Source organism: Pleurodeles waltl, chromosome 2_2 (assembly GCF_031143425.1).
Source record: "Pleurodeles waltl isolate 20211129_DDA chromosome 2_2, aPleWal1.hap1.20221129, whole genome shotgun sequence".
NCBI classification, from domain to species: Eukaryota; Metazoa; Chordata; class Amphibia; order Caudata; family Salamandridae; genus Pleurodeles; species Pleurodeles waltl.
In genome coordinates, this window is record NC_090439.1 from 507,010,556 (window position 1) to 507,038,187 (window position 27,632).

A 27,632-nucleotide genomic window follows, 5' to 3' on the forward strand; every position below is an offset into this window, starting at 1 on the left:
AGAGGCCCTGTTTTATACTAAGTTGTGCCTTTGAAGTGGGGGTGACTTCAAAGAGTGTCTAAGAAATGCACCAAGCCCCCTTTCAGTTCAATCCTGTCTGCCAGAGTCCCAGTAGGGGGTGTGGCAGTCCTTTGTGTGAGGGCAGCCCCTCCACCCTCCCAGCCCAGGAAGACCCATTCAAAATGCAGATGTATGCAAGTGAGGCTGAGTACCCTGTGTTTGGGGTGTGTCTGAGTGAATGCACAAGGAGCTGTCAACTAAACCTAGCCAGACGTGGATTGAAGGGCACAACAAGATTTTAGTGCAAAGAAATGCTCACTTTCTAAAAGTGGCATTTCTAGAATAGTAATATTAAATCCGACTTCACCAGTCAGCAGGACTTTATATTACCATTCTGGCCATACTAAATATGACCTTCCCTCAGATCAGCAGCTGCCACTTCAACAGTGTATGAGGGCAGCCCCAATGTTAGCCTATGAAGGGAGCAGGCCTCACAGTAGTGTAAAAACGAATTTAGGAGTTTTACACTACCAGGACATATAACCACACAAGTACATATCCTGCCTTTTACCCACACAGCACCCTGCTCTAGGGGTTACCTAGGGCACACATTAGGGGTGACTTATGTATAGAAAAAGGGGAGTTCTAGGCTTGGCAAGTACCTTTAAATGCCAAGTCGAAGTGGCAGTGAAACTGCACACACAGGCCTTGCAGTGGCAGGCCTGAGACAAGGTTAAGGGGCTACTGAGGTGGGTGGCACAACCAGTGCTGCAGGCCCACTAGTAGCATTTAATCTACCTGCCCTAGGCACATGTAGTGCACTCTACCAGGGACTTACAAGTAAATTAAATAGTCAATCATGGATAAACCAATCAGTAGTACAATTTACACAGAGAGCATATGCACTTTAGCACTGGTTAGCAGTGGTAAAGTGCCCAGAGGTCAAAAGCCATCAACAACAGGTCAGAATAAATAGGAGGAAGGAGGCAAAAAGTTTGGGGATGTCCCTGTCAAAAAGCCAGGTCCAACACATATGTTGTCCACTAGTAATGACAGTGATGTGATACTCCCCATGGTTTTCCATCTATATATTTCTGGTGGACCTCCCCCCTACACCATAGGTGTAGGTGAAGTGGCACGATTGGAGGACCCAGATGTATCCAGTAAGTGTGATTTTGTCTGTCCTGTGTAGTGTTGAAGTGTTTGGTGTGAGTGAGTCATGAGTACAGCACCCAATGCTAGAAGTGATGAGCTGTAAAATGATCAGAAAGAAGAGTATGATGGATAGTGACAATGTGTCACATTTAAGTGGTTCCCCATGCATGAGCAGAGAGTCATATCTTGTGACGCTTCTGGCGCTCAATGGCAAGCATTGTGTAAAGAAGGTGATGACAAGCCACATGTAGCTCCTTATGTGACTTAGATGTGCACCGTTGTGTATGTAATGGCACTGGAACACACTGTCATTCACACAACACAGTGATGCACCATTTTGTTGACAAACTGGGGTTTGCCTGAATTGTGATGTACATGTAGGAATGTGTGGCCATGTGTCCACCAGCATGGTGCCAATAATCTTGTATTCCGACTACGTGACAACTAAATGGAATGTCATAGGCGTACATGCAGGTCAAGTACAATTGTATGATGGCATGATTATAGGTGTGCGAGGAATGGGATTGGCTAATCAGGTGCTGATGGGTGTCTACACCTGGACACATGAATGTAGAAGTGATAGACCTATGGATACCAGCTTCATATTTTGTCATCACATAAATTATGGTCCACCCCCTGACTCCATGTATGTGTGGGCATGCATTGGTGGGTGACCTGGACAGTTGAGATGTTGATCTGCATGCCATGCCAGATGCATGGGCAAGCCCGGTGTTGGTAAGACTGCCAGTGTAGTGTGCCCACTGCACTTGGCAGTATGAGTCACACGTTGGGATGGCGGCAAGTAATATGTCTGCACATGGTAGCTCTGTGGGACACACACTAGATAATATAGATGGATCAAATAGAGTCAGTGCAAGTTGTGGCCTGCATTGGGTGTAAGAGGACACGCTGCACTCAGCCCTACAAATCAGGCAGTGGAAAGGGAAAAGGGGCAGGGTATGGGACACCCTGCACTGCCCATGCCAAGTACATGGGCTATGGAGGGCCACCCAAGAGCACATCACACCATTTCACCAATAACCCTTTCATGAGGTTTAGACGACAATGCAAAGGCTGGAGGAAAATTGGAAATATACCTGGAGGGTAGTGTTGAATGTATCACTGGTCTGATGTCACAGGACTGATGCCATAGCCAGTCTGTCAGCTGCTGGTAACCTGCCATGTCCAGGCCATTTGCCCATGGGGCATTACACATTGGCAACAGTTGCCACCACCACCTGTGCTGTAGGGGGTGAACAATTACACAGTGGCAATCAGGTGCCCCTCAGACTGTTGCACATGAAATATGAACCTACCTCAGGCCCTGACCTGAGTACAACTCCTCAGAATTGGCAATGTCCATAGACACATTTACCATCAGGCACTGTCACATACAGAATGATATACACAGCAGAAATGTCATACCCATATTGGCCATCACTGGGTTCAAACCTGTGCTTTTGTCACATGAGCTGTACTGTCACCATGCTGCACTCATGTATCATAGTGCAAAGAGGGCTGCATTGAGGGGGAGGACATAGGTGTTCAGTAAGGTAAACAATCTACTCCAACAGGAGTAGAAACAGTACTCTATCAGGTCCATGAGCGCTATGCAAAGTAGCACACAAACACAAATCACAACATGAGGAGACATCAATGGCAACTAAAGCACAGTGTTGCGACTATGCCATCCCTGGAGTGGTGCAAGGTCTCAGCACAGCATAGGTGTATGTGAAACATGTAAGACTGTGATAGGTGAAAATCGCCATGTGTGGTGCTGTGGCATGAGCACAGCAACACACATTGCAAGGCAACAACATGCAAATGGATGCAAAGGGAGGGTAGAACAAGATAAGAGGCCATCAAGGCACAATAAGGATAGACAACACACTTAGAAGATTTGACACAGACAATCATAGCAACTTGGCTTCCATTCATGTGACATGCAGGTTGGGCATAGGGCTGTAGACTGCAGCTGTGATGTACTGGAACAATCCCTTGGAACTAATGGGTGCATCATGGGCCCCTATTGCCACTGGAACGTCACTTTCAGTGATGCTCCAGTGGCGCTAAGCATTGCACTGTATTGACAAGGTAGCGTTAAGACACTTTTTCTGGCATTATGTCACCTTGTAAATACGTAGCCAACTGATCATGACAGTGCGTAGAAGGTGGTGCAATGGGTGTTGCTGTGGGTGTGCCACAGCAACACACAATATATTTCAATGTTGCCTCAGATAAATGGAATATTATAAACTTGAGGTAGGGCCAAACCTATTACGCCAGCCCCTTGGGTGGCATTAGCAGGGTGCAACAAGGAATGCATTTGTACCTCCTTAATTTCTGAATTCCAATGTCTGCTGCATTTTGCTGCATGCATAGGAAGAGCAAAATGCCAAAAATGATTGTTTAAGACAGTGAAGGTGTTCCTCCATGCACATAAACAATCATATGTAAATGACAATTTGGCTCTTCCGAGTTTGCTGCATTCTACGGACCCCAAGTGCCAAAGTGCCATTGGTGATTGTTAATGTGCATGAAGGGACACTTTCATGCACATTAACAGTCACACCCCTCACCACATACATCCTTGCATGATGGTGCAAGGATGCCTCCAATTACACTGGCAGCTGAATCTTGCACCAGTATGGGGGACAACCACATGGGTGCCCCATAATCACTTGCATATGGTGCAAACTTGTTTCACCAAAGTGAAGCAGTGCGGGCAGATTATTATTGCACAGCAACGTGCTGCACCACTTTACATCAACATGGGCGTATTATGAGAATGAGCCTCAAATATCAAGTCAGTGACGTGACTTGTCAATTGCCACCACAAAGATAGACTGATTTTACACCATCTCATTGCAGAGGGTGATGGCTCTCCTGCAGATCTGCCTGTCCTGGAGTACCCTGATGACCTGGATGACCAACTGCAACTATCAGCCAAGAGACCCTCCAAGAAGTCCTTGTGAACATGCAGACACCACCTCCAGTCGCAAGGAAGAGTATTGAATTAGCAGACATCCCACAGGCCCCACTTAGCACCCCAACAGTATGACCTGCCAGCACCGACACAGCAGAGAACTCTGAGGACACAGGCACCAGCTTCGAGATGACAGCGGTGGGAGTCCAGCAGGAGCTGGCCAAGGAGGTGCAGGTGGGGATGCAAACAATGGCAGCTAGCCTTGAGGGGATGCGATCATGCATGGTCACGGCAACATGACAGACTGCAGCCAACTGATGCACACACTCCCCAATGCGTGGAGTCCAGGAGTGTCCGAGGGACATAGCTGCTGCCATAAGGAAGTGGCCACAACAACTGCCCTCTCAAAATGGCAGCAGTCTGCCTGAGGACAATAAGGACTCCATGCACCGGGAATTGGTTGCCCTCAGGGCAGACATGGCTGCCTACCATAGGGATGTTGCAGCTATACTTAAAAACCAGCAGCTCCTCCTTGCTGCAGTGATGCCATATGTAGTGCCACAGATGGCAGCTGCCGGTAATTGGGACTCCACATCTGCAACCACTGAGGTGTGTGTGGCCCCCTCTACCTCCCCACTACCACCATCAAAGGTAGAGGAGGCACCACACACATCAGAGGATGAAGATGTGGAACAGATCATACAGTATTCACCCATAGGAGTACCAGGTAGCACCCGGCCATGCAACATGGGCAGTGTTTTCCTTAGTCCTGTGCTTGACATCATGCCAGTGTTGGCACTCTGACAGATATGCACTCCACCTCAACACACCTTTGGCCTCTCTGATATGGACTGCTATTGTCCCTAACTTTCCCTTTGGCAATTTATGTACTCCTACACTGAAATACACTTTACCCAAACATGTTCCATGACATGTCCCTCAAGCCTGGACTTGTGTTGGGTCCCAATTGGATGGATTCCACAAATGGGGTCACACACCTGGACATTGTATTTACTTTGCACTATTACACTTGTAAATAAACACCACCTACACATACAGCATGTTTGTGTGTTGTGACACTTCTATTACGCCTAGTGTTTGTGATGTGTGTAACATGTCTCAAGTCAGAGGGTGTCAGTACAAGAATGCATGAATATGTAGGCACATATCTATGCACATGGTACCTACATGTTGTATGTTGATGTTGGCCTCATCCCCTACAATCAAATCACTGAATATGTGGTATATGTTGAAAACATGTATGCTACACCCACTACGTACTGCACGAATGGGTGTGAAACAGTAATCGGGCAATTTCCTCAGCTGGGAGCAGCAGTTGAACACATTGGTGTGAGGGACTAAAACTCATCCATTATTGCCACTGGTCAGTGTAGCAGGATAGGAATGATATGTAGGCAGTTGTAACTTGTCCCACAGTGCCCAACATCCCAAAACAAAGCACATACAATGTTAGCTTAATTCCCACACCTATCCTGTCCTATACATGGTCAACATAGTCAGCTTGAGTGGTGGGAACACTGGATGACAGATGCACAGGTAAGTAGATGTGTTGTAGCTGCCATGTGACAGCTCAGTCATAAGGAGGTGTTGAAAATGTCAAGAGAGGGATTTGGATGCAGGACGGAGTCCCCAGGACAACACACAATTTACACTGTACACCTATGGGAAGACCCTGAGACCCAAGCATATGACACATGAAGTAAGGGAGTACCCAATAATATTTATTATGATAAATAAATCAATTAAACAATAGTAATTAACACTTATCCCAATCTAACCTATCCAAAGTATACATAACCCACAACAGAACCTAACTACTCTATGCTACACTTACCTTACACATTTAACTACACACTCTAAACATTCGCCCCCTCCCACCACCCCTTATAGCACAGGACACATGCAGGACAACATATACTAAACTACACATTTACTAACTATGACTAAACAAATATATATTTTTTTGTAATTTTCTTTTTTTGTATTTTTTTTATACACATATAAAAGCCCCAACATCACCCTCCACCCACCCACATAGTAAAATATAAAAAATAGTAAACCCATCCCCCAAACCTACTTATCCTAACTAACCCACTAACCTATTCTAACCTACAACTAACCCCCCAATACCCACAAAAAAGTAGAAAAAGAGGAAGGAGGGGAGTTAAGCAAATGCACTCCTTCTCAAAATCCAGATGATTCAATGACCCTGATGGATGAAACGACAACTCTGCCTTAGCACCATTTCCCTTACACCATAGCCATCCACAACAAGATTAGGTAACAAAAAAACTTAGATGTGCTTAGACTTTGCACCATGTGTGACAATGCTAAGAGAGCGTCAAATTCACATTGATGAGGGCCACTATTCCTCTTCTTAAGTGTCAAATTTTCAAACATACATCACCTGAAATGTGGTGCTGTTATTGTGAGGATGGTGTTGTTTACCATAAGGGTTCAGTGTTGATAGATACACATGCAAGCCTGATCAAAAGGACTGTCCCCTACACAGTGAGCATCACATCTACCTACACATTTGTTGATCCGGCATGCATCCCGTTGATGTGGAATTAACCGCCATTATGTGAAAGCCATACCCCATGTGTTGTATGAGTGTCTTTATTTCCCAATTCCCATGTGTCTGACATGGTTGTGTCCAAATAGTTGTGGGCTCAGCCTGTGACTGTTGTGACCTACTGTTTGCTATCTGTGGTACATATTTTGTGTAGTGGCACATTTCAGTTCAGCATCAATATGTGTGGTTGAACACAAGTTCACTTTAGTTGGTCTGGGTAGTGGCATGATACCAATGATTCCAGTCCAGCTTGCTATTCCACCAGCACTTGTTCAGTTAATTGTTCCATGCACCCAGGGGACACCCTGACTGCATGACGTAGGGATGGCTGTCTCATGTGGATGTGTTGCCTAAGTGTGGTGGTACTACCGGCACATTCCTGGGTAATGCTGGGACAGATGCAATGACTACTGTGCTGTGAGATGCAGCACACATCCGTTTGGGCAAAGAGGCAAGGCTGTTACAAAATGTTACAGCAAGGGACACCACTATGGCCCTCATTACAACTTTGGCGGTCTTACAATAAGACCGCCGAAGTTGCAGGCGCCATTATACCGCTGGCGGTATTTGTGGCTCCCTATTAAGACTTTTCCACTGGGTGTTTCCGTCCGCTGGCCCAGTGGAAAAGTCACATCAACATTGCAGCCGGCTCATAATAGAACAGGTGGCAATATTGATGTGCAGCGGGTGCAGAAGCACCCGTAGCGCATTTCACTGCCCGAAATTTGGGCAGTGAAATGCGCGATGGGGCTGTTCCTGGGAGCCCCTGCACTGCCCATGCCAAGTGCATGGGCAGTGCAGGCGGCCCCAGGAGCCCCCGAGTCCCCCTTACCGCCAGCCTAACACCGCCATGGACAAGCTAGCGGTTGGGGATTATGACCGCTTGGCGGAAGCCTGGCGGTCAGTTGCAGGGGCCGGCGGTATAGCCGTGGCTAATGTGCCCCCGTCATAATCCACTGGCGGTACACCGCCAGCCTGTTGGTGGTGTTACCGCCGGTGTACCGCCGGCCGCCAGGGTCATAATGAGGCCCTATGTAGTTACCCCAGGAATGGTGTTGACTGAGTACCTGGTTTCTGAGGTCTTGGTTGTGTTAGTGGTGTTGATGTGACTACTTGCAAGGGATTTAGTGATATCACAACCAGTTGCACAGTGATTGGACATGTCATCCATCCCATGTGCTGCATTTGTACATATGGTTATTTAGGCCTGGTGTTCCTAATATATCCAGGTTCTGTATTTTTCAATGGTGCATAGCACTCCCAAGGCGCAGGTACATGGGCAAGCTTATGTTGGCATGGTGCAAGTTGCTTAATGTGCCCTCTGTTCTCCTTTGACATACATTGTGTGAGTCCTATGTGCCTCCCCCTTCTTGCACTTGGCATTTAAGCATATATTCCCCCTGCAACTTACCCTGCATTTGTGCTGTTTCCTGGTATTCTGCACTGTCCTGTCCTTGTATCCCTGTGACGATTTCTTCCGGGTGACCTCTGCAACCATCTCCTCCATCTCATCCATGTCCTCTTGCGGTGCTGGACTCTCACCTCCAGTTTGCAGTGCTGCCTTCCTCTTCTGTGCCATTTTTTCCTTGGTCCTTCTCTTGCAGTCAGTCATAGTTCTCCTAACCTCTGCCACACTGTTGATCTTATCCACAATCTGCTGCCATATTGCCTCTCTCCTTCCAATTGACAATTTGGAGGTGACTAAGAGTTGAGGTTGATGCTCCGTTACCTCTCTCACCAGTATTTCATGCTCCTCTGCCCTGAAACAACACTTCCTCTTTTTCTTCTCCCTCCCCTGAGTCTTGTCTGTGTCATCCTGGCTGGTTCCTGGTTGATTGGGGTCTCCCTGGGGTCTCTCCTGGCTTCTAGGATCCATTTTGGGGCTCCTTTGCACTGTTGTCTCCGTTAGCGTCTATTTTTGACACTGTTGTGGGCAAAGATTGTGCATGTCCACTTTGCAACGTGTTTCCATATCGTAAACCGGATTAGAGTCATTTTTCCTCCATTAACGTCATTTTGCCTTAAGACAAGGCGCAATGGTTAACATGGGTAAAAATGTCTCTAAACATTTTTTAGCGCCACCCATCAACACATGTATGCCAATACGAACTTGTTCAAGTGAAATCAACATTGCCTCACAGACCTAGAAAAATGCAGATCTAAGCAGGAAAGGGGGAGAGTTTCAGTCTGGCAAGAGAACTGTTGGTGCTTTAAAGAGGCGGGTATCTGATGGGCCACCTCCTCACCAAAAGAGACAGATGGTTTCGGGGAGGCAGTTGATTGTCTACAGGCAGCCTGTCTGATCCAAAAAGGAAAGAATGACCCATGGCAGTCTTTACACAATCCAAGCATTCACACATGGAGATCAATAGACTCCACCTTTCACTCTACAAGGCAAAAATGAAAAAGCAAACATGCACCTCATCCTTTCGTGCATATGTGTAGGTAGACTTCATACAAGTCCTAGAAATGACAAAATCCGGTGACTACAGTTACGGGAGCCTGATCAAAAATTTAAAAGCTGATTATTGGTTGGGAGAAATAACCAGATTTATGTGCAAAAAAGGAGTTTGAGCAGGAATAAGAATTCTCATTGTTTGGTAATTATAGCAATCTCACTGTTTTGCCAGGTAAACTCGGCCAAATGTATTAGGGGTGCAAGGCCCTTAAAAAAAGCAAAACATTCAGCTTTTGGTGCAATAAATACCAAATCTACATGGTGGTCCTCATGTTCAGTTACAAAGCCCAGAATAGGGACTATTTACTATGCTTCGTAAATATATCACTCCAGGGTACCATGTAAGGTGAAAGGAGTAAGGATGAGCCTGAGGGTCCAGCACACTGACGGATGAGCACCTGAAGTGCTGGCACTTCGTTCGACAATGTTGGGCTTGGTGTGATATACTACACAAATAGGGACTAGTAATAGCAGAGGTAGGTTGCGTAGGCTACCGCTTTGGCACTTTGAGAGAAATACCTTGCAGTACAGCAGACTAGGGAGCGGTTAAGGCAAACCATAGCTTCCACTGGGCCCACTTGCATAACTTTACACCCAAGGCTGCTGCATTGGTCACACATCTTGATGCCATTGTGGTAAGCGGTAAGTGGTCTTCCAAACCAACCCTTTCCCTGAACCCTCAATAAAAGGAGAACACTCACTGTTGTGAATCTAGCAGGAATGTCCCAAAATGGCTATGTATTAGGAGTTATGCATGCACACATGCACTGTTCATGTGCATTACAGTAGGCTGTGGCACTTAGGAAAAAGGCTGTGGTGCCTATGAAAGGTCATTTTTCAATTTGAACTTGGCCTCCATTTGCCCACCAGAATGTTGGATTCTCCTAAACCCCTCACAGCAAGGGCAAGCAATTTTATCTTTCCCCTATTTACATAATTTTTAAAAAGTAGTTATTAAAAGGGTTGAGGAAATAGGTTTGTTCAGTGACCATCTTTTGCTGTGAGACCTACAGGGGTCAAAGAAAGATCTTATAATGATTCAACAAAACCCCACCATAGTCAGCTAATGTATATGCCTTGTGTGTGCTGCATCACCATCTTGCTCTTTTTCCTTGTCCCAGTTCTAAACTATGAGGTAACCCACTCATAGTGACAAGCCCCTTGTTGCCCTAACTAAATAGTACTGGTTTAAGTTTTAACTCCTCCCTCCAACCGAAGGAAGGAATTAAAGGGTCAGTCTCCCACAATCCATCTTGTTTCTTTTTGTGTCTGCATAAAAACCTGATATTGAGGCAGAGGGCTGCTCTACTAAGAAGGAAATCCTGGAAGAGGTGATGTCCTACAAACATATGAACATGGATTTTCTTGATTTTCCCTTTCTCCCACTTCAACTGAAGGCATACCACACAATGGGACTAATTCAGAGGTTGGCAGCCAGATTACTTAGTCACAACATGATGGATATTCTGTCTGCCTTATTACAAGTGTCTTATATTCCAAGGCACTTGCGATAAGGAGGAGAGGTTTTCATTACATTGTGAAGGAGTAACCTGTCCATCAAACTCTAATACTAGCCTATTGTTTTTTACATGTTATCGCCTTGCAGGGACACATGGGCTTCCATTCTATTAGGACATCCAACAGATGGTTTTGCTGGAGTGTAAGGGTCCTGAAGAAGCTTCAGTACTTTACTATTGGTCAAAAATGCATATTCATTGAAAACTTTGCCCAAGACCTTCAAGGTGCTCTCAAGTGAGTCTCTCTTCTCCTATTCGTGTCAGGGTGATCCATCATTGTTTCTGAGAAGCTATTCTCTCTGACCCCACTGATAAGCAAGTTGAGGTTTCCCTGAGGCAAGAAGATCCAGCAGCCCCGTTTGCTATATATGCATGGGCCTATGCAGCATATACTGGCTATTCATTAATGAGAGACCTTCAGTCAGTAATTGTATCTGTAGAAGAGGGATCCAATGAACTGCTCTATTAGAACTCATAGCACAACTGCAATAGTTCATGCATGGCAGTGGCTGGGATATTGTAAAGTCTACTTCTTTAGGGGCTGTGTCTTTAATGGCTGTCCAGGGAAATTGCTGGCTGAGTTCTGGAAGAGAGTTTGCTAAAAAATCATGGTGCTACTTCTGACTGAAGTGAATACACTCCTCATTCTAAAGAGACTCAGCCATCCTGATTATATTGCTACAGAGCCCCACTCCTTCTCTAACTCAGGTGAGAGGCCAGTTGAGAGTTTTTCCTTATACTTCAACTCAGATGGTGTTGGTTGAATGGGTGCTGGATGGCCTCTACCTCATTTTTTCCACAGATCTTTCTTTTACCTTCTCGCTTTTGGGTCACTCCATGGCTGAGGAATCCTCTTAAACAAGCTGCCCTGAACAGGGGATTCAGGTGCTCTTATTGAAGGGAGCTATCATACCTGTGTCTGCAGGGGAGCAGGGCCTGGGTGTACATTCATCATATGCTTGGTCCTTAAACGTCTGGGGATTTTTGCCCCACCGTAGATTGCAAGCAACTCAATGGATTTGTCCATACTGTATCATTCAGGAGGGACACTCTTCAATCTATCATTCCAAATGCTTCTCCTTTCCACTTAGTACTTTCTTGTTCTCATCAGGGATGTCCACCATTATTAATACAGTTTATAGTGCGGAAATAGAAAATTCCAGTTTCAGGTCCTTCTGTTTGACCTCTGATCTGCAGCTTGATTGTTCACAATGATGCCTTTGAAAAGGCTGCTTCACAATCCATATTCACCCTTACCTAGATGACGTACTATTACAAGCACCTCTTATGCAAAAACTGTTGAAGACCCCCTTTGTGTTCACTCTATTCTTCAAGATCATAGTTGGCTGCTCATTCTAAAAAAAGTCCCATCTCAAACCAACTCGATGTCTAGAATTCATGGTGTGGGGGTCTTGTTTCACTCATCTTGAGGCAAGCTTTTGATTCCTCCTCAATGGATCCATAAATTGCAAGTTTATTTAAGAACCCTTTGAGCTGATCTTTAGCTACTGGTTGCCTATGATTACAGGTGCAGGGGTATATGGCTGCATCATTTTTTGTGGTATCATCAGATCAGTGCCACATGAGTCCTCTATTTTGTCACATTCTTCTTCATTGGCAGCCAGGAGCCTTAAATCTTGAGACATTTGTCCCTGTCTACATGGTGGCTTCTGTCAGAGGATCTTTTAGAATGAACTTCACCCCTCCTGCTTCATTAATACTAACAACAGGCTCCAGTTTAATAGGTGGAGAGAGCGCTGTACCAAAGGTCTTGTCGGGGGCTTTAATCGTGATCAGAGGCAGTCCACTCATCGAACTGCAAACATATTTCAGTTATCCCGAGGGCTGTTCTACTCTTTGTAGCCCTTCTAGAAGAACACGCTGTCTTAATACATATGGACAATCAAGTTGCTAAATGCAATGTAAACAAATGGGTGTAGAGGGTGGTTTTCCATACCATTCACTGAATGCAGATGCTTGCAGGATATCTTTCTTTAAGGATCAGTTATATCCTGGGGGTACAGAATGAGATAGCACGTACCCTGAGCACAATGTTTCCATCATCAACAAAGTACTCTCTGAGTATAAATTTGTTTCAGGAGATTTGTCATTTGTTTTGAGTCTTTTAGGTGGATCCATTTGCAAGCTATATTCGAAGGACCTTTTTCACGGGAAAAGAATCCATGGGCAATATAGATAGATGCTCTGATATTCCCTTGACCAATGGTACTCCTAATTGCCTTTTCACCCTTTTCTTTTCTGTGCTTCAGAAGACTGCTGTCAATCCAGAGGGAGGGGCTCAGGTGGTTCGAGTGGTTCTGGCTTAGCCACAGAAGCCCTGGATTCCCTTCTCAGAGATGTAGCAGCCGGCCCGTACATTGGTCATCTCTTTCTCTCACCACATTTCACTGCTTAATGCTGATGTTTGAACATTTTGAAAAGATAGGTCCTTGCAGTTTGGGTCTTTCTCCTGAGTTAGCTTTGGCAGTTCAACAAAATTTAACACAATGTGAGGCCCCTCTGGTACAAGTTATACTCTTGTCAGTACAATAAATCAAAAAATCAAAAATCAAGCGAGTGATGTTGTGACACAAATAAGTCAAATTCAAGTGAGTTAAGTTCAAGGGAATGCAGTCCAAAATTTCACATGAATCATTTCACAGTCCATTCCAATCCAGAGATTTATTAGAAATGTCTTTTACTTTACAGCATCGTCCATGGAAAAACACTTCGAGCCAACACGTGTTTCGTCATGGGGAAGTTCTCTAGTTCCCAACGACTTCTTCAGGGCTTTAATTTATTAGCTAATAGGAAGAATCCGATGCCAGAGTCCACAACCGGCGATCATTAACTTATATGATTTCCAATTATAAATAATCGTGTGCAGCTTCAAAAGGTAGGTCATGTATCTATCCACAAACGTCCAATTCCTTAATTGCCAAGAATCCAATACTTGAAAACACCGATTCATTCAATGCTCTTATTTGTTAACACACGCTCAAAGTTTGGCGAGTGCAGATTGACAGAACGCCATGTTGCGTGGCAGTTCAACAATCCCACAGATCATTCACTTTGCACGCTTACAATAATAATTGGGGTTAATTTGTAAATGGTGTTCTGCTAAGACCTCACATATGTTATGCTATGATTCACTCTTCTGTTTTGGATTTTTGAGGGATTGCTTTTATTTTACTCAGATTAGTAGTTTCCTCTCTTCAATGTGAGTTGGTTGCTTTTCAGGCCTTTTGGTCTGTAGTGGATGATCTTGGCCCTTGTCTTCTGAGATGCATTGAATTTTCCAGCCCTAATGTTCTTTATCTGATACCTTCTGGGGACTATCCTTTAGCACTCAAGGCTATCCAGTCAGCTATTTGTGAACCCTTGCAAGATGCTCCTCTTAAGATTCTTTCTTCAGAAGTTGCATTGTTGGATCCCATCAGCTCTGTTAATAGATTAGGAGAATTTGAGGCTGCCTTTTCTTTGGATTCTTTCAACATTTCCTTCCGGAAGGACTAGTATTATGCCTTTCCCTGAATTTCTACTAAAAATACTTTCGATGTATGTCAAGAAATCATGCTTCCACATTTGCGCCCCTCGCCTTAATCTGATGATCAGGTTGACTTGCATATTTCGATGCTGGAGGCCTGTCTGGATCTATCTACATAATACTTCTAGGCTTCATTGTTCCCGCTTTTTGTACAGACAATTTAGATAGCTAAGGACCATTCACTTGCACCAACCAGTTAACTTTTGTTAATCAGTCAGTCGCCCACCTCCCTGGGTCAGCTTCCCAACACCCTAATGATTTGAATAGTACAAAAGTAGAGGGGCAACATTCCACAATTCAATAAGTCCAAGAATAAATCTCCAGACATGTTGGAAGGATGTAGTTAACATTTCAATTCTTTATCATTCTTTCCAGTCTTCTTCAGAAAATACAGCCATATAGCCAGCGAGTTACACTCATACACCAAGTGCTTCCTCAGGGTTTATAGTCTATAATGAGATCCAGACCATCTTATTCTCATCTAATCCATATGTCATGTGATGTGATCATAAATGCCTCTTTTCAGTCCCAGTGAAATGTCCACCACCATAATGCATAATTACACCAGGTTCTGCGGGCATGTCATTACTCCCCATACAAACTGCCAATCTGATGATCAGGTTGACTTATATTCTTTGGATGCTGGAGGGCTGTTTAGATACATGTACAACATACTTATAGGCTTCAATGTTCTCGCTTTTTGTGACACTTGGTCATTCATATTAGCGGTTGGGTTTAGAATAATCCATGGTTTACAAGTTGTAAAGGATTTCCCTTCTGATTTCAGTTAAGAATCACTTCACTAGGGTGTGATTACCTCTTGGATGATAGCTAGGAGAGTCTCCATTTTTTATTTAAGTCAATTGTGCTGCAGTTAGGTTTCCCCAGGTACCTTCATTATCCAGTATAAACTTCAGTTTGGGGTTCTAGTTCAGTACCTGGTTCCAATGTGTTTCTTTTCATTCATAAAGATTGACTTGCGAAGCCTAATTTTCTGGTCTGTTATATCAATTCCCTGGTTGGCTTTTTATTTCCTCTGGGCCAGATTTATGGTAACCTAGCGCCATTCCAAAACCACATTAGCGCCATTTTTACGCTGATGTGGCGTTGGAAGGGCAAAAACTCTGCACATGTTTACTTTGTAATCCCTTGCGCCACATTATGCCTGTGCCAGGCATAATGTATGCATGGGGGGCCTTCCGCTGTTAGGGGGGCCGTAAAAATGGTGCAAAGGAATCTATAAGATTCCTTTGCGTCATTTTTATCTCCATTTTTTAATGCCTGCTAAGTACAGGTGTTTAAAAGAGGCTCCCATTGTCTTCCTTGGGCCTCTGGGTGCTTTGCAGGATTAGTGTCCACATTTTTGACGGTAGTCCTGCAAAGCGCCGGACTAGCGTAAAAAAATTATGATGCTAGTCCCCCTGACGAGTGCCATGGTGTGCCGTATTTTAAATATTACGCACACATGGTGGAGTAAGGAGGGCGCTGAGGGGCGCAAGAAATTTCATAAATCTGGGCCTTGATATTTAGGACTAAGAGGAGGAAAAGGGACAAGGCCACAAATCCCTACTGCTCCTTGTCCCAGTACAACTTATCTCCTTCCCCGCATTCTTCAGCACACATATAAAGACGAAAAAGCCTCTCAGCATTGTTTTTGTGCAGGAAGGTCTTCCTTCTTGCACAAAAACAACCCTGCATGCACCGCAGGCACCTTGTCCCATGGTGCAAGGGTGCCTGTGTTAGCGCTAGGCTACCAAAAGGGCACCAGCGCAGGGGAAAGGGCAGGAATGTGATGCACTGGACAAATGCGGCGCATTCCTGCCCTTTTCCTGTGGCGCAGCAGCAAGGTGACATACTGAGCTTCCTGTGCCACAAACCCCAAAAATATAGGCCTCAATTCCTCACAACCGCACTTATGACAATCTACTTCATGGTGGAGCTGTTTTCTATATTTTTGAACTGAGCTAACAGTTTGTTTAATAATTAAATACACGGAAAATAAAATAATACCAGCTGTCCACCCATTCTTAAAGCTTTGTGCGGTCTGGAATAGCCCAAGTTCTCATACTTGTAGGAGTGGGATGGTTATTAGATGTGTTGGTGCTGGTAGCGCTGGCAGGGGTAGTGGGCGGAGCAAGGTATGGAGGCCTCCTGAGAGCTGCCCTAGTGTTACGTTTGTTTACAAATTAAGCACATTTTACCCGGACTAGGGGAGGTAAACTAAGTGCGTATATTATTCAGTTAGGGCCCTAAAGGGCCTGTTTCCAGGGTGGGTCACCTGAACGTTTAGAACAGAAATGAGTACGAATAGGACTTGGTGTAATGAAGGTTAATGGCACACAATTGCGTCATACATACACTGTGGTCAAAATTAAATCAAGTGTGCAACAGCTTTTCAGCTTATCTTGCACAATCTGCATTGCTCCTTTTAAGTGAAGCTCTGTGCTGTGGACAGGAATTTGCCAAAGCTGTGTAAAAATGTCTGTATATAAAGCCCGCGCGCGCTTGCATTGGATGATCGCACCTGTGCCTATCATTACACCTGGAACACTGCCAACCGCTTCACCGTGTCCTCGCCCCTATCCTGCCTTCACCGAAAGGCAATGAAGCTCTCAGCCCCAGGGCATGGTTCCTTGAAAGATAAGGACGTTAATGGACTAGAACATCTCATCTCTGAGTAAATGCATATGAGAAACGCAGCATCCGGATCATTTCAGAGATAAAAATGGAGTTTCGGAAAACCGTTTGTCACGAAATTACATCTTGAATTTGCTGCTATATTATAATTGCGACTTTCATGCTGTTAAGCATTGGGGCATTGGCAGAGGTTAACTGAATGCTGCTGAAGCCCCGCCGGTTTAGTAACGGTGAGTGCGACACGCCTAGATTACCGGTGGGCAATCCTTTTGGTTCCTGGCCCTAGCCACAGTTCAGTGGAAACAGCTTCTTCCACCGGAACCGTTAGTTCTATTTTGTGGGTCTGGTAGCCCCACCCCAAAACAAGGGCCATAATAAAGGGAATGTAACATTCCTTAAATCCTCTTCAGAATAGACAAGCCTTCCCAGGGCTGAAAACGGTTCCGTCAAGGACAACGTAGTGTTTCTTTACAGCACCTCCTAAATGGACACTAGAGGGCACCAGATTGCAACAAATGCCTCAAAATGGTCCTGTTGGTAGCGGCTTGTTACAAACTCCAGGTCCAGATTTACTAACACTTAGGGGCATATTTATACTCTGTTTGCGCCGGAATTGCGTCGTTTTTTTTTTTACGCAATTCCGACGCAAAACTAACTCCATATTTATACTTTGGCGTTAGACGCGTCTAGCGCCAAAGTCCATGGAGTTTGCGTAATTTTTTAGCGTGGACACCTACTTTGCGTTAATGATATGCAAGGTAGGCGTTCCCGTCTAAAAAAGTGACTCCGAGGCATTTGCGCCGTATTTACACTCCCGGGCAAAAATGTCGCCCTGGAGTGGGTGGGTCAAAAAAAATGACGTCCAGCCGCTTTTGCGTCGTTTTTTAGCGCCTGGTCAGGGCAGGCGTTAAGGGACCTGTGGGCTCGGAAGGAGCCCAGAGGTGCCCTCCCATGCCCCCAGGGACCCCCCCTGTCACCCTTGCCCACCCCAGGAGGACGCCTAAGGATGGAGGGACCCATCCCAGGGAACATCAGGTAAGTATAATTTTTTGTTTTTTTTTTAGCATAGGGGGGCCTGATTTGTGCCCCCCTACATGCCACTATGCCCAATGACCATGCCCAGGGGACAGAAGTCCCCTGGGCATGGCCATTGGGCAAGGGGGCATGACTCCTGTCTTTGCTAAGACAGGAGTCATTTCAATGGGGGTTGGGAGTCGAAAAAAATGGCGCAAATCGGGTTTAGGCGATAATTTTGCCTCAGCCTGACTTGCCCCATTTTTTGGCGCCCAAGCTCCATATTCCCCTACGCCGGCGCTGCCTGGTGTACGTCATTTTTTTTGACGCACACCAGGCAGCGCCACTGGTTAACGCCGGCTAACGTCATTGAATAAATACAGCGCCCGCATGGCACTTCAGAATGGCGTTAGCCGGCGTTAGATTTTTTGACGCACAACTGCGTTGGCGCAGTTGTGCGTCGAAAAGTATAAATATGGCCCTTAACATCAGGTTGGCGTCATAAAAGCGTCCAGCACAATTGTTAAACTGGGATTTGTTTTAGTTTGCAATGGAAAGTAGCCCTAAAACAACCCAAAGCAATGTGTTGCTCTACTATGTGCTACTTTGAATCTAAAGGATATGCCATGGGCGGTGTGAATGTTCATATTATGCATCCACCCATGCTTTTTCATGCAAGCTACTACCTACTAAAAAAGATAGACATGCCTTTGCACCAAAAATGGATGTCTCCTCGAGGTAAAAGTAATGTTGGAGAAATGTTTTCGTTTCTCCTAACGTTTCCAACATTGCATGTGTGCCATACAATGCAACACACATAAAACGGGGAAAAGTTTTAAACTATACGTAAGCATAGTATTTTGAACTGGAAAGCTATCCGCCCAAATCATTACCCACACACCATTGCGCTATAGTACAAAGATGTGTGCTTGGTGCAAGGCAGTAAGGCAGCCAAAAGTGCACCAGTACAGGAGGTGATAGAAGCAGCTCCATATCTTTGTATATGTTGTACTGTTCTGCTCTCTCCTTTTCACACAAGGCAGTGCAGCAACTTTGATTTCTGTGCTGCGTTTCATGAAAAAATGTTACATTTAGTCCCAAATTTGGTGCACTGTCTTAAAGGTGTATTGTGGTTGCAAAACCTGTAATTCACACAAAAATTAATCAAAGACCTTCCTTGAGTCAGAAAAGTCCTCAGGACTTGTAAAAAGGCTTTTGTGATCCATTACTATTCGCAAATAGGATGTGAGTGAAAGTGGTGTTCTCTATTCTATTCGAGATTCTTAATAGAATGTTTCAGTGTGCTGTGGCACATTATTTCAGTCACAAATAACTGATTATTTACTGACCTCTGAGTTTGGGTGGTCCCAGTGGGTTAGATTCGCCTTTTAAAATTGTGTTGGCAGCCTCAAGGGGAGCAGGCAGTGGTATCTGGGACCACTACCTCTTTCCTATTATGAAATGTATTTTTTTTATAACCAATTTTATTGTTTTTTTTCATATAGTAGCACGTCACAAGTACAGCATTCCCAATGTGCTTCCCCCAGGGCACGTCCATTAAGGCATACATACAGCCTGTAATACAAGTTAACATTACCATGGGTATAAAATCCATCTCCACATTAGACAATTTAGTAGTTAGTGTAACATTGTTTAACCTTCCACCCATTTGGGCCAGATTTTGGCATCTTTTTGTGAGCATCACCTTGCCATATATACTGAGCATTCCATTTGTGAGCACCAGTCAACTCCGCATCTCCTTTGGGGGATCGGGGGGGGGGGTACATGCTTTCCAGTGCACCACCATATCTCCTTTGGCAACCACTAGTGTGGTACCCAGCAGAGTTTTGTCTGCGCTGGAGCCCCCAACCACGTCATCCACCCCCAGCAAAACCACAAGTGAGGACGAGGGTAGGGTCTGACCCAGAATCAAGGTGAGTTCATTTAGGATCTTTTCCCAATAGTTCGCTATAAATGGGCATTACCAGGCCACGTGAAAGAAGTTTGCTGGTGAGTGAGGGCAGTGACCACATTGTAGGGGGGGCTAGCAGACCTGCTTGGAACGGCCTATGCAGGGGAAGATAAGCACAGTGTAGATAATATCATTTTACCAACAATAGGTTGGCCGAAATCGTGATGATTCGAGGAGCCATCAAGATGTCTCACCAGTTCTCCTCCTCCAAGTGTCTCACCCAGGCTTCCCAACGGGCTCTCAGGGGTTGGAGAGTGTCTGGGTCATTCAATATCAAGGAGCAATAGATATGAGAGACTCCTCGCTTTCCCAGTACCCCCATCAACACCTTGGCCTCCATGGGGCTAAATTCTGGCACAGGGGTGTGGGTGGGAATGTGTCTCTTCAACACATATCGTAGCTGCAAAAATTTATAGAACTGTGTACTGGACAGAGCATAGGTTTGTTGAAATTCCGGGAAGGAGACTATGGTTGCACAAGACCATACATTTCCAACAAGGGCGATGCCTAGAGCGTCCCATCTAGAGAAGCCCGCAAGGACAGTTACCTCCGCAACCATGCCCCATGCCATAAGGGGGTGTGTTGAGTAATTTTCTTCCATCACCCCATGAATCACTGCGCAGCTATGTGCCGATATGAAACCATAATGGTCTGAGCATATAAGGCTCCCAACCACCTGTCGACGCCGATTGGCCAGGATGGTAGTGCAGATTTTAATCATTGTATTAATTAGATAAATTGGTATAAAATCAGTGTATGATGCTGATGGGGGTTGTGTCTTTCATATGACCACTTTTGTGGCTTGATCAAGTTCTTTGGGAAGGCACCCCATTCTATCGCCTCTGCATACCAATTTAGCAGATGTGGAAAAAGGATACCTCAAAATTAAAAAAAAATATTCAGTCAGCTATCCTTAAGGGCCCGGCGTCTTGCCGGGCTTCAAGGCCGAGAGTTCTTCCCCAATCTCAGCCAGCGTGATTGGTTGGTCCAGGGCACATCAAGCTTGATTGGATAAGGAATAGTTTTAAACACACAAGGGACAACCCAGAGGTACTAAGGGACCAGGGGTAAGTATTTTATAAAGAAACAAGGGTCCCTTAGATAAAAGGACTATAGATTTAAATACCACATAGAATCACAATGAAGTCTATGGAAAAAATGCAATAAACCAGTATATTTATTCCAAACGAAAGTAAGAAAACAGTGTAGTGGGAAAACAAAAATGTCTTGGAAACCATAAATCATAATTGCTCAGGCATACACCATGTGACAGAAAGCACAGTTAAAGTCACAATCTTACCGTACTCTTGCGCATGTCAAAACATTTATTATTGCACAGTCACTTAGTGAGTAGCACAGTAGAAGGGTTCTAATGGTACAACCCACCAGAATAAATCTTTGTATGGACATCTGTCAACTAAGAAGTCTTCAATAAATCAACCGTAGCTATGATCCTCAATCAAGGCCCTCAATGGGCAATTAGCTGTTATTACTGGAACCCCCAAAAAAGCAAAGTACTACAAAATTATCAGTAATAGAACCATGTGAGTTACCAACTGACCTTAGAGCAAAACAAGTTGCCTGATGTCCCCATCGGAACCAACTGAGTCTAGTAAATAGTGGGGCAAACCAATTATTACGTGCGATAAAATTGGCGTTTTATAACCTATGTTACCAGCTATATTACTCACCTAAATAGCAAAAGGTGTACGCATGTGCCAGCATGCAAGTAAATTAATGGCAAAGAAAGCCTGGAGCCAAAAGCAGTCACGCGTCGTGCTCCCGGTGTTTGTAGGCCAGGGACTGCCTTTAGGTAAGAATGACAGCAATATTGAGATGATTGTGATTAAAAAGTGAAGAAAACGTGGTGGTCATCTTGGAAAGGAAGTTTCCTCTATACCGGGTCAAACCAGTTACTAATTGTAATGGAATAGGCGTTAGATAGCCAAATAGTTCCAATGATATCTCTCACCTAAAAAATATACAAATATACAAGTGTACACATGTGCCAGCATGCAAGGGAAAAGAATGCCTGGTGCCTAAAGCAGACAATCATAGCATGCCCTGAGATTATAAACCAGGAAGTGCATTTAAGTTAGAGTGGCTGCCATTTCGAAGAAAACTGAATAAAAAGTTGGAGAAAGCATGGCGGCAATCTTAGAAGAGAGTATTTCTTCATGGCAGGAAATAGCACACATACAAATAAATACCAAATTAACAATTCCTTAAAACTCCAGTAATAGAATAGGATGACATAGCCCATACAGAACATTTCAAAGCAAAAAATGCTAAAAATTCAAAGGAATGCCAACCGCATTAAATGGAAATAACATAAGCGATTAGTAAGAAAAACAGTGAAAAACATATTTGACATCTTACAGATCTAATACCACGACAGGCAGCTATAATCCAAAAACAGGTCCCAGTAGTATATGTATACAGAGACCCTCGACTTACTTACAATAAAAAATCTAGAAGGTACCAACCATTAAGGTGGTACACCATAGCAAGGTAAGTCACAATCAGAAGAGCTGATAAATCCCACAGACACAGAGTGACTGTGTCTGGCAAGTTCATAAACCTCAAATGAGTGCAGTCCAGGCCTCCATTTTATTCAAACCAGAATGTCGACTATTGGTGTGTAGTATTCATTTTAGTTCCTCCTTGTTGAAAAACGCACCCAAATCAGCACCCTTATCGGGTTGCTTGACAATGGTGATTACCCTCCTGCGAAGGTCATTTACAGTGTGTCCTTTCTCCATAAAGTGATCCACCAATGGGGCATTAGGAACCTGACATCATTGGCAACAGCTTTGTTGACAAATGCGGATGCGTTTGCATTGTTTGGCCACTGTAGATTTTATTGCATGGACAAAAAATAGTGTATACAACATTTATAGAATTACAATTACAGAACTGCTTCAACCCAAGTTTAATATTACCATATGCAAGTTATTTCGACTCTATCGTAAATTGGCACACCGCACAATTTTCCAACTTGAAGTGTCCCATTAAGGAAGGTAAACCCCAAACATCAGTAAGAGTGGAGTTTGTGGTTTAGGTGGCAAACTGGCTCTCACCAAATGATCTTTAATGTTTCTATTCCTGCGGAATGCAAACAAGGGAGGTTCCAAATTCAATTCACCTGCATTAAGGACCACCCAATATCTGAGGATACAGTTCCTCATTTGATTGGATACAGTAGAGAGGGTAGTGACACATGTTAAGTGGTCAATCCTTGCCCTATCATCAGGGGTCAAAAGTATATCCCTTGGGTAAAAGCATTCCCTCTTTTGGCCTGTTTTATGAATTTCCGGGATAACTCGTGGCATACAATTTATTCGCCAGAAAATTAGCCTCCAACAAAAAAATCCTGCTTGAAAAACAGTTCCTACGAATCCAAAGGAATTGTGAGTATGGTAAGGAGTCTCTCAGAGCCCACAGTTGATTGCTATTATATTACAGTAGGGTATTCATTTCAGCAAGTTTATGATGTAAAGATGTGATCAGTTCACCCTCAACACATTTTATTTTCAAATCCAGGAAGACAATTTCTGATCTGCCATGTGTAAGTGTAAATCATAACCTTTTACAATTGCCATTAATCCACTGGTTAAATTCCAAAAGAATTTCTTTTGAGCCATGCAAAATCAGAAAGACGTCATCAATATACTGTTTCCAAACTTTAATACTGTCCAGGTATGGGTTATTATGAGTGAGAATTTGATGTGTCTCCAAATTGTCCATGAACATAATCGCAAAATTGGGGGCAAAATCTTCTCCCGTAGATGTCCCCTTGATTTGTTGATAGAAGTGGCCATCAAAAAGAAAAAATTTATGGAGCCCTGTTAGGGGGCCCCTGCACTGCCCATGCCAGTGGGGGCCCCAGGACACCCCTTACCGCCAGCCTCTTCCTGGCGGTGAAAACCACCAGAAACAGGCTGGCGGTACGGGGGTCAGAATCCCCAGGGCAGCGCTGCTTGCAGCGCTGCCCTGGTGGATTCTCCCAGCCGGGGCAAAGCCAGCGGAGAACCGCCGGCCCCGGCTGGGCGACCGCGGCTGTACCGCCGCGGTCGGAATGGCAAGGGAAGCACCGCCAGCCTGTTGGCGGTGCTTCCGTCATTCGCGACCCTGGCGGTCCAAGACCGCCAGGGTCAGAATGACCCCCTTAGTATTTAAATACTGAAACTCATGCAAAGACCTAAAACCCTCTGTCTATCTTTTCTCAGTAATATCAAGAATTACTTTCTGAATAGTAGTAGTAGGATCAGCACCAAGTTTCTTGTAATGATCTGTATTGGTAAGTTGTCTGGCAATTTTAGTTTTACAAGGTTCAGTGTCCTGGATCACAATGCCACCTCCCTTATCTGCTGGATTTATGACAAGTGAATGATTGGATTTTTCTGTCACAAGTGCATTCTTCTCTTGTAAAGAGAGGTTGTAGGGAATAAAGTTAAGGAAGGCACAGATATTTCCTTGTTAAGAGGAGTCACCTTCTCGTCTGCAGGGCGAGGGATAGAATTGCACATTGCTGCATAATAGTCTGCGAAAGCGGTAGCTATACTCACCAAGGCAGTTTGTACAATGCCTTGTGAGTCCCTTATCTCAGTTATGATCCATTCCGCCAATGGTTTGCATGCTTACCAGTATAGTAACTTACTATTTTTGTCTCCCTAACCAGAGATTTGTGCCAGGAACCTGCACCAAATTTGTTTCGCTGCTTTCAAGGAGTGGGCTCTAATTTCTTCTTTTACCAGGGCTAAGGCTCTGGTAGTATCTACACGATTGGTGAGATTCAAGTGTGTTTCCAAATGGAGTGCCAGGGCCTCTAGTTGGGTAACATGGTCCTGCTGGGTTTTTTCTTTCTGCCTGAGAAGGGCTTTTGCATAGCCCCATACTGTGGCCTTGCATGCTCCCCACAGTGTGCCTTTAGATAGAGCCATGTCCATGTTATCTTTGAAGTAGGCACCCAGCTTTCGGCGGAGGTCTTGTGTGTAGGTCTTATACTGGAGGTGCCAGGCATTAAGACACCATACAGGGCGAGCCTGGGGATCAGGGGGACCTATGCTTAGAAGTAATGGAGCATCATCTGACATGCCTCGGGCCAGGATTTGAATCTGGGTGACCGAGGTTAGATCAGTGGCCAGCATAAGAAACAGGTCTATGCGCAAATGTGTGCAATGCGCTGCAGAGGTGTGGGTGCATTAATGTGTCTTAGGATGCCAGGTCCTCCACACATCACAAAGGCCAAGTTGTGTCATCCAGTTGTGAAAGACGGCAGATCGCTGCTGGCGGGTGAGAGATGGGGGCCCTATAGAGTCTAAATCAGTTTCCAAGGTGGCGTTCATATCGCCGCCAATCACAGTAGGACCAGAGGGCAGGCAAACCACAAGGTCGGTAAGGGTCGTGAGGAAGGGGGTCTAATGCCACAAGAGGGGCATATAGAAAAAGGATGTTGAGAGGGCGGCCTTCTAGTGTACCTGTGAGGGCAATGTAACAGCCCCGAGGGTCAGTCCAGGATTGAGTCACTACTAAAGGAAAGGTACCACAAAAGAGGATCACCATGCCCAGGATCCTCGAGCGAAGCCTGAGTGATACACATGGTTGAAACCATATCAGGCTAGGAACGGGCAGGCTGTACCTAAGAGGTGGGTCTCTTCTAGTAATAGATGGCCAGAAGGAACCGCTGAGTATAGAGTAAGGCTGCTGCATGCTTAATTCGGTCCAGCATTCCATTAACATTCCATGACATCACGGTGTACGGAGCCATGAGAAGCATGTTAGGGTGAAAGGTGGTCGGGTGGATTGGTGTCAATGCTGTTGAGGCGCTGAGCCTGTGATTGTGGCAGGGTTATGAGTGAGTTGATGTGGATTGCTGAAGGCATGGTGGGTACTGGTCTAGGTGACAACCTAGAATTAGACAAGGTTTGATAATTAATATTAAACAACATAAGTCCTCCCAACATCCCCCATCCCCATACTTCCCCCCTAGAAGCATCTGTTGCCCCATAACTAATCCCCCAACAAAGAATCAATATGAATTGTGTGGTATGGAGTGGTGGACCCCTCGCTAGTGTAGGATAAGAATTACAACATCTTCAATGCCAGATCATGTGTGTGCGGTGATATCTCCCCCAAGAATAGGTATGTGGTGCCGAGGTAGGCCCCTCTGGTTATATTCTGATAACACTACGAAATTATGGGTGCCTGGCTCAGTCTGTCCTCCTCCTGGGAAGTTTCAAGAGCAATGTTGTTCAGTTTCAATGAGTCCCCATGTTGTGCAGAAGTCAGTGGAGGCAAGCATGCTGTACTTAATGAGCATGAAGTTGGTCTCTCTTTACCCTTTCATTGGCGGGATCTTGTGTGGGGTCGCTGCGAGAGGTCTGTCTTTATTGATGCTGTCCTGGGAGTATGCACGGAGCAGGGAAAGGAGGAGTAGAAGCTTGCCACGTACTCAGAAGTCACCTTTCTTCAGTCAACTATGTCCAAGCTAATTCAGGGGTGTCAAAGAAGTGAGTCCTGTTCACGTGGATCACCTTGAGGCTGGCCAGAAAGCGAAGCATATAGGACAGCCACAGAGCACGCAATATCTATTTAACAGGTTCATAGGAGCAAGGGCGTGCCTGAACGTCATGTGTATAGCCTGGGAAAATAAAGATTGGTGAATTCTGGAATCAGAGTTACGTATGGGAGTGCGCCTCTCTCATGATACAGTCTCGGTCCTTAAAGTTGGAAAGGCGTGCAATTGTAGATCTATGTGATGCTGGGGGGGCCTTAGCGTAAGCATCCGGAGGGTGCGTTCCGCTGTGTACCAGGGAGATAATTTGTGAGGGGCGATCCACGATTGAATCCAGTCTTCCAGGAATTCTCCGGCGCGGTCGCTCTCGGTGTCCTCTGGAAATCTGATAAAGCTCAAGTTAATGCACCATGAGCGATTCTCTGCATCTTCAGCACATTGCTGGAGGTCGTGCATACGTGTCAGTAGACAGTTCACCTTTGTCCACCAAGAATCTCCCTATCGCGGACCTGCCTACTGCTAGTTCCAACTGGCATGGGAGTGGACCGGCAGCCACACTCGTAGATCAGATGCCGCCGCAGCTCTGAAGCAGAACACCAATTTCAGGTGGGTGGCCGTGGTCCCAGAAGAAGGCCCACCGGCAGGTCCATGCCTCTGGTGCAGAGGGCAGGCAGAGAGGCGGCTGATGTGTGTCTCAGGTGTGGAGCAGTGTCAAAGAACCCGGTCACCGCACGCAGGGCCTCAAAGTGCCGGGACGGTTGCCATCCTGGGAAGGCTCCATCAGAGTCTCCAGCCAGGTCGGGCCATGCAGCAGGTGTATTAGGGCAGGCCAGGCACCGCCTCCAGTCTGTGTCACCCCAAGAAGACAGTAGCGGCAATCAATGATCTGGCAGGCAGCAACAACCTGCCTCAATAGGCACGGAGCAGTCTTGCGGCCGCACCTGCGAGTTGGAAGTCACCCCAGCCCCACAGCAGATGCTCCGGCGTCAGGTGGGTAATGGCCAAGGCCTGTCTGCAGGATCACAGCCCCAGTGAGGCAGGTGGTCAGAAAGGCAGTCAAGGGAAGCCGCAAATGTGGAGCAGGACTAGGGGCCCGATTACCACATTCAGGGCCTTAATATTCAAGGGCGGTCACCATTTTGAGAAGGTCATGGCTGCAGTGATTATCCATGTCCCAACAGCAATGATCACAGGGGATTTCTTGGCTCCCTGACAGTGACAAAGGGGGGGTATCAGGGAGACTTATTAAGTGGATTCAGTGTCCGGCATTGATGAGGATGGCCAAGGATGACA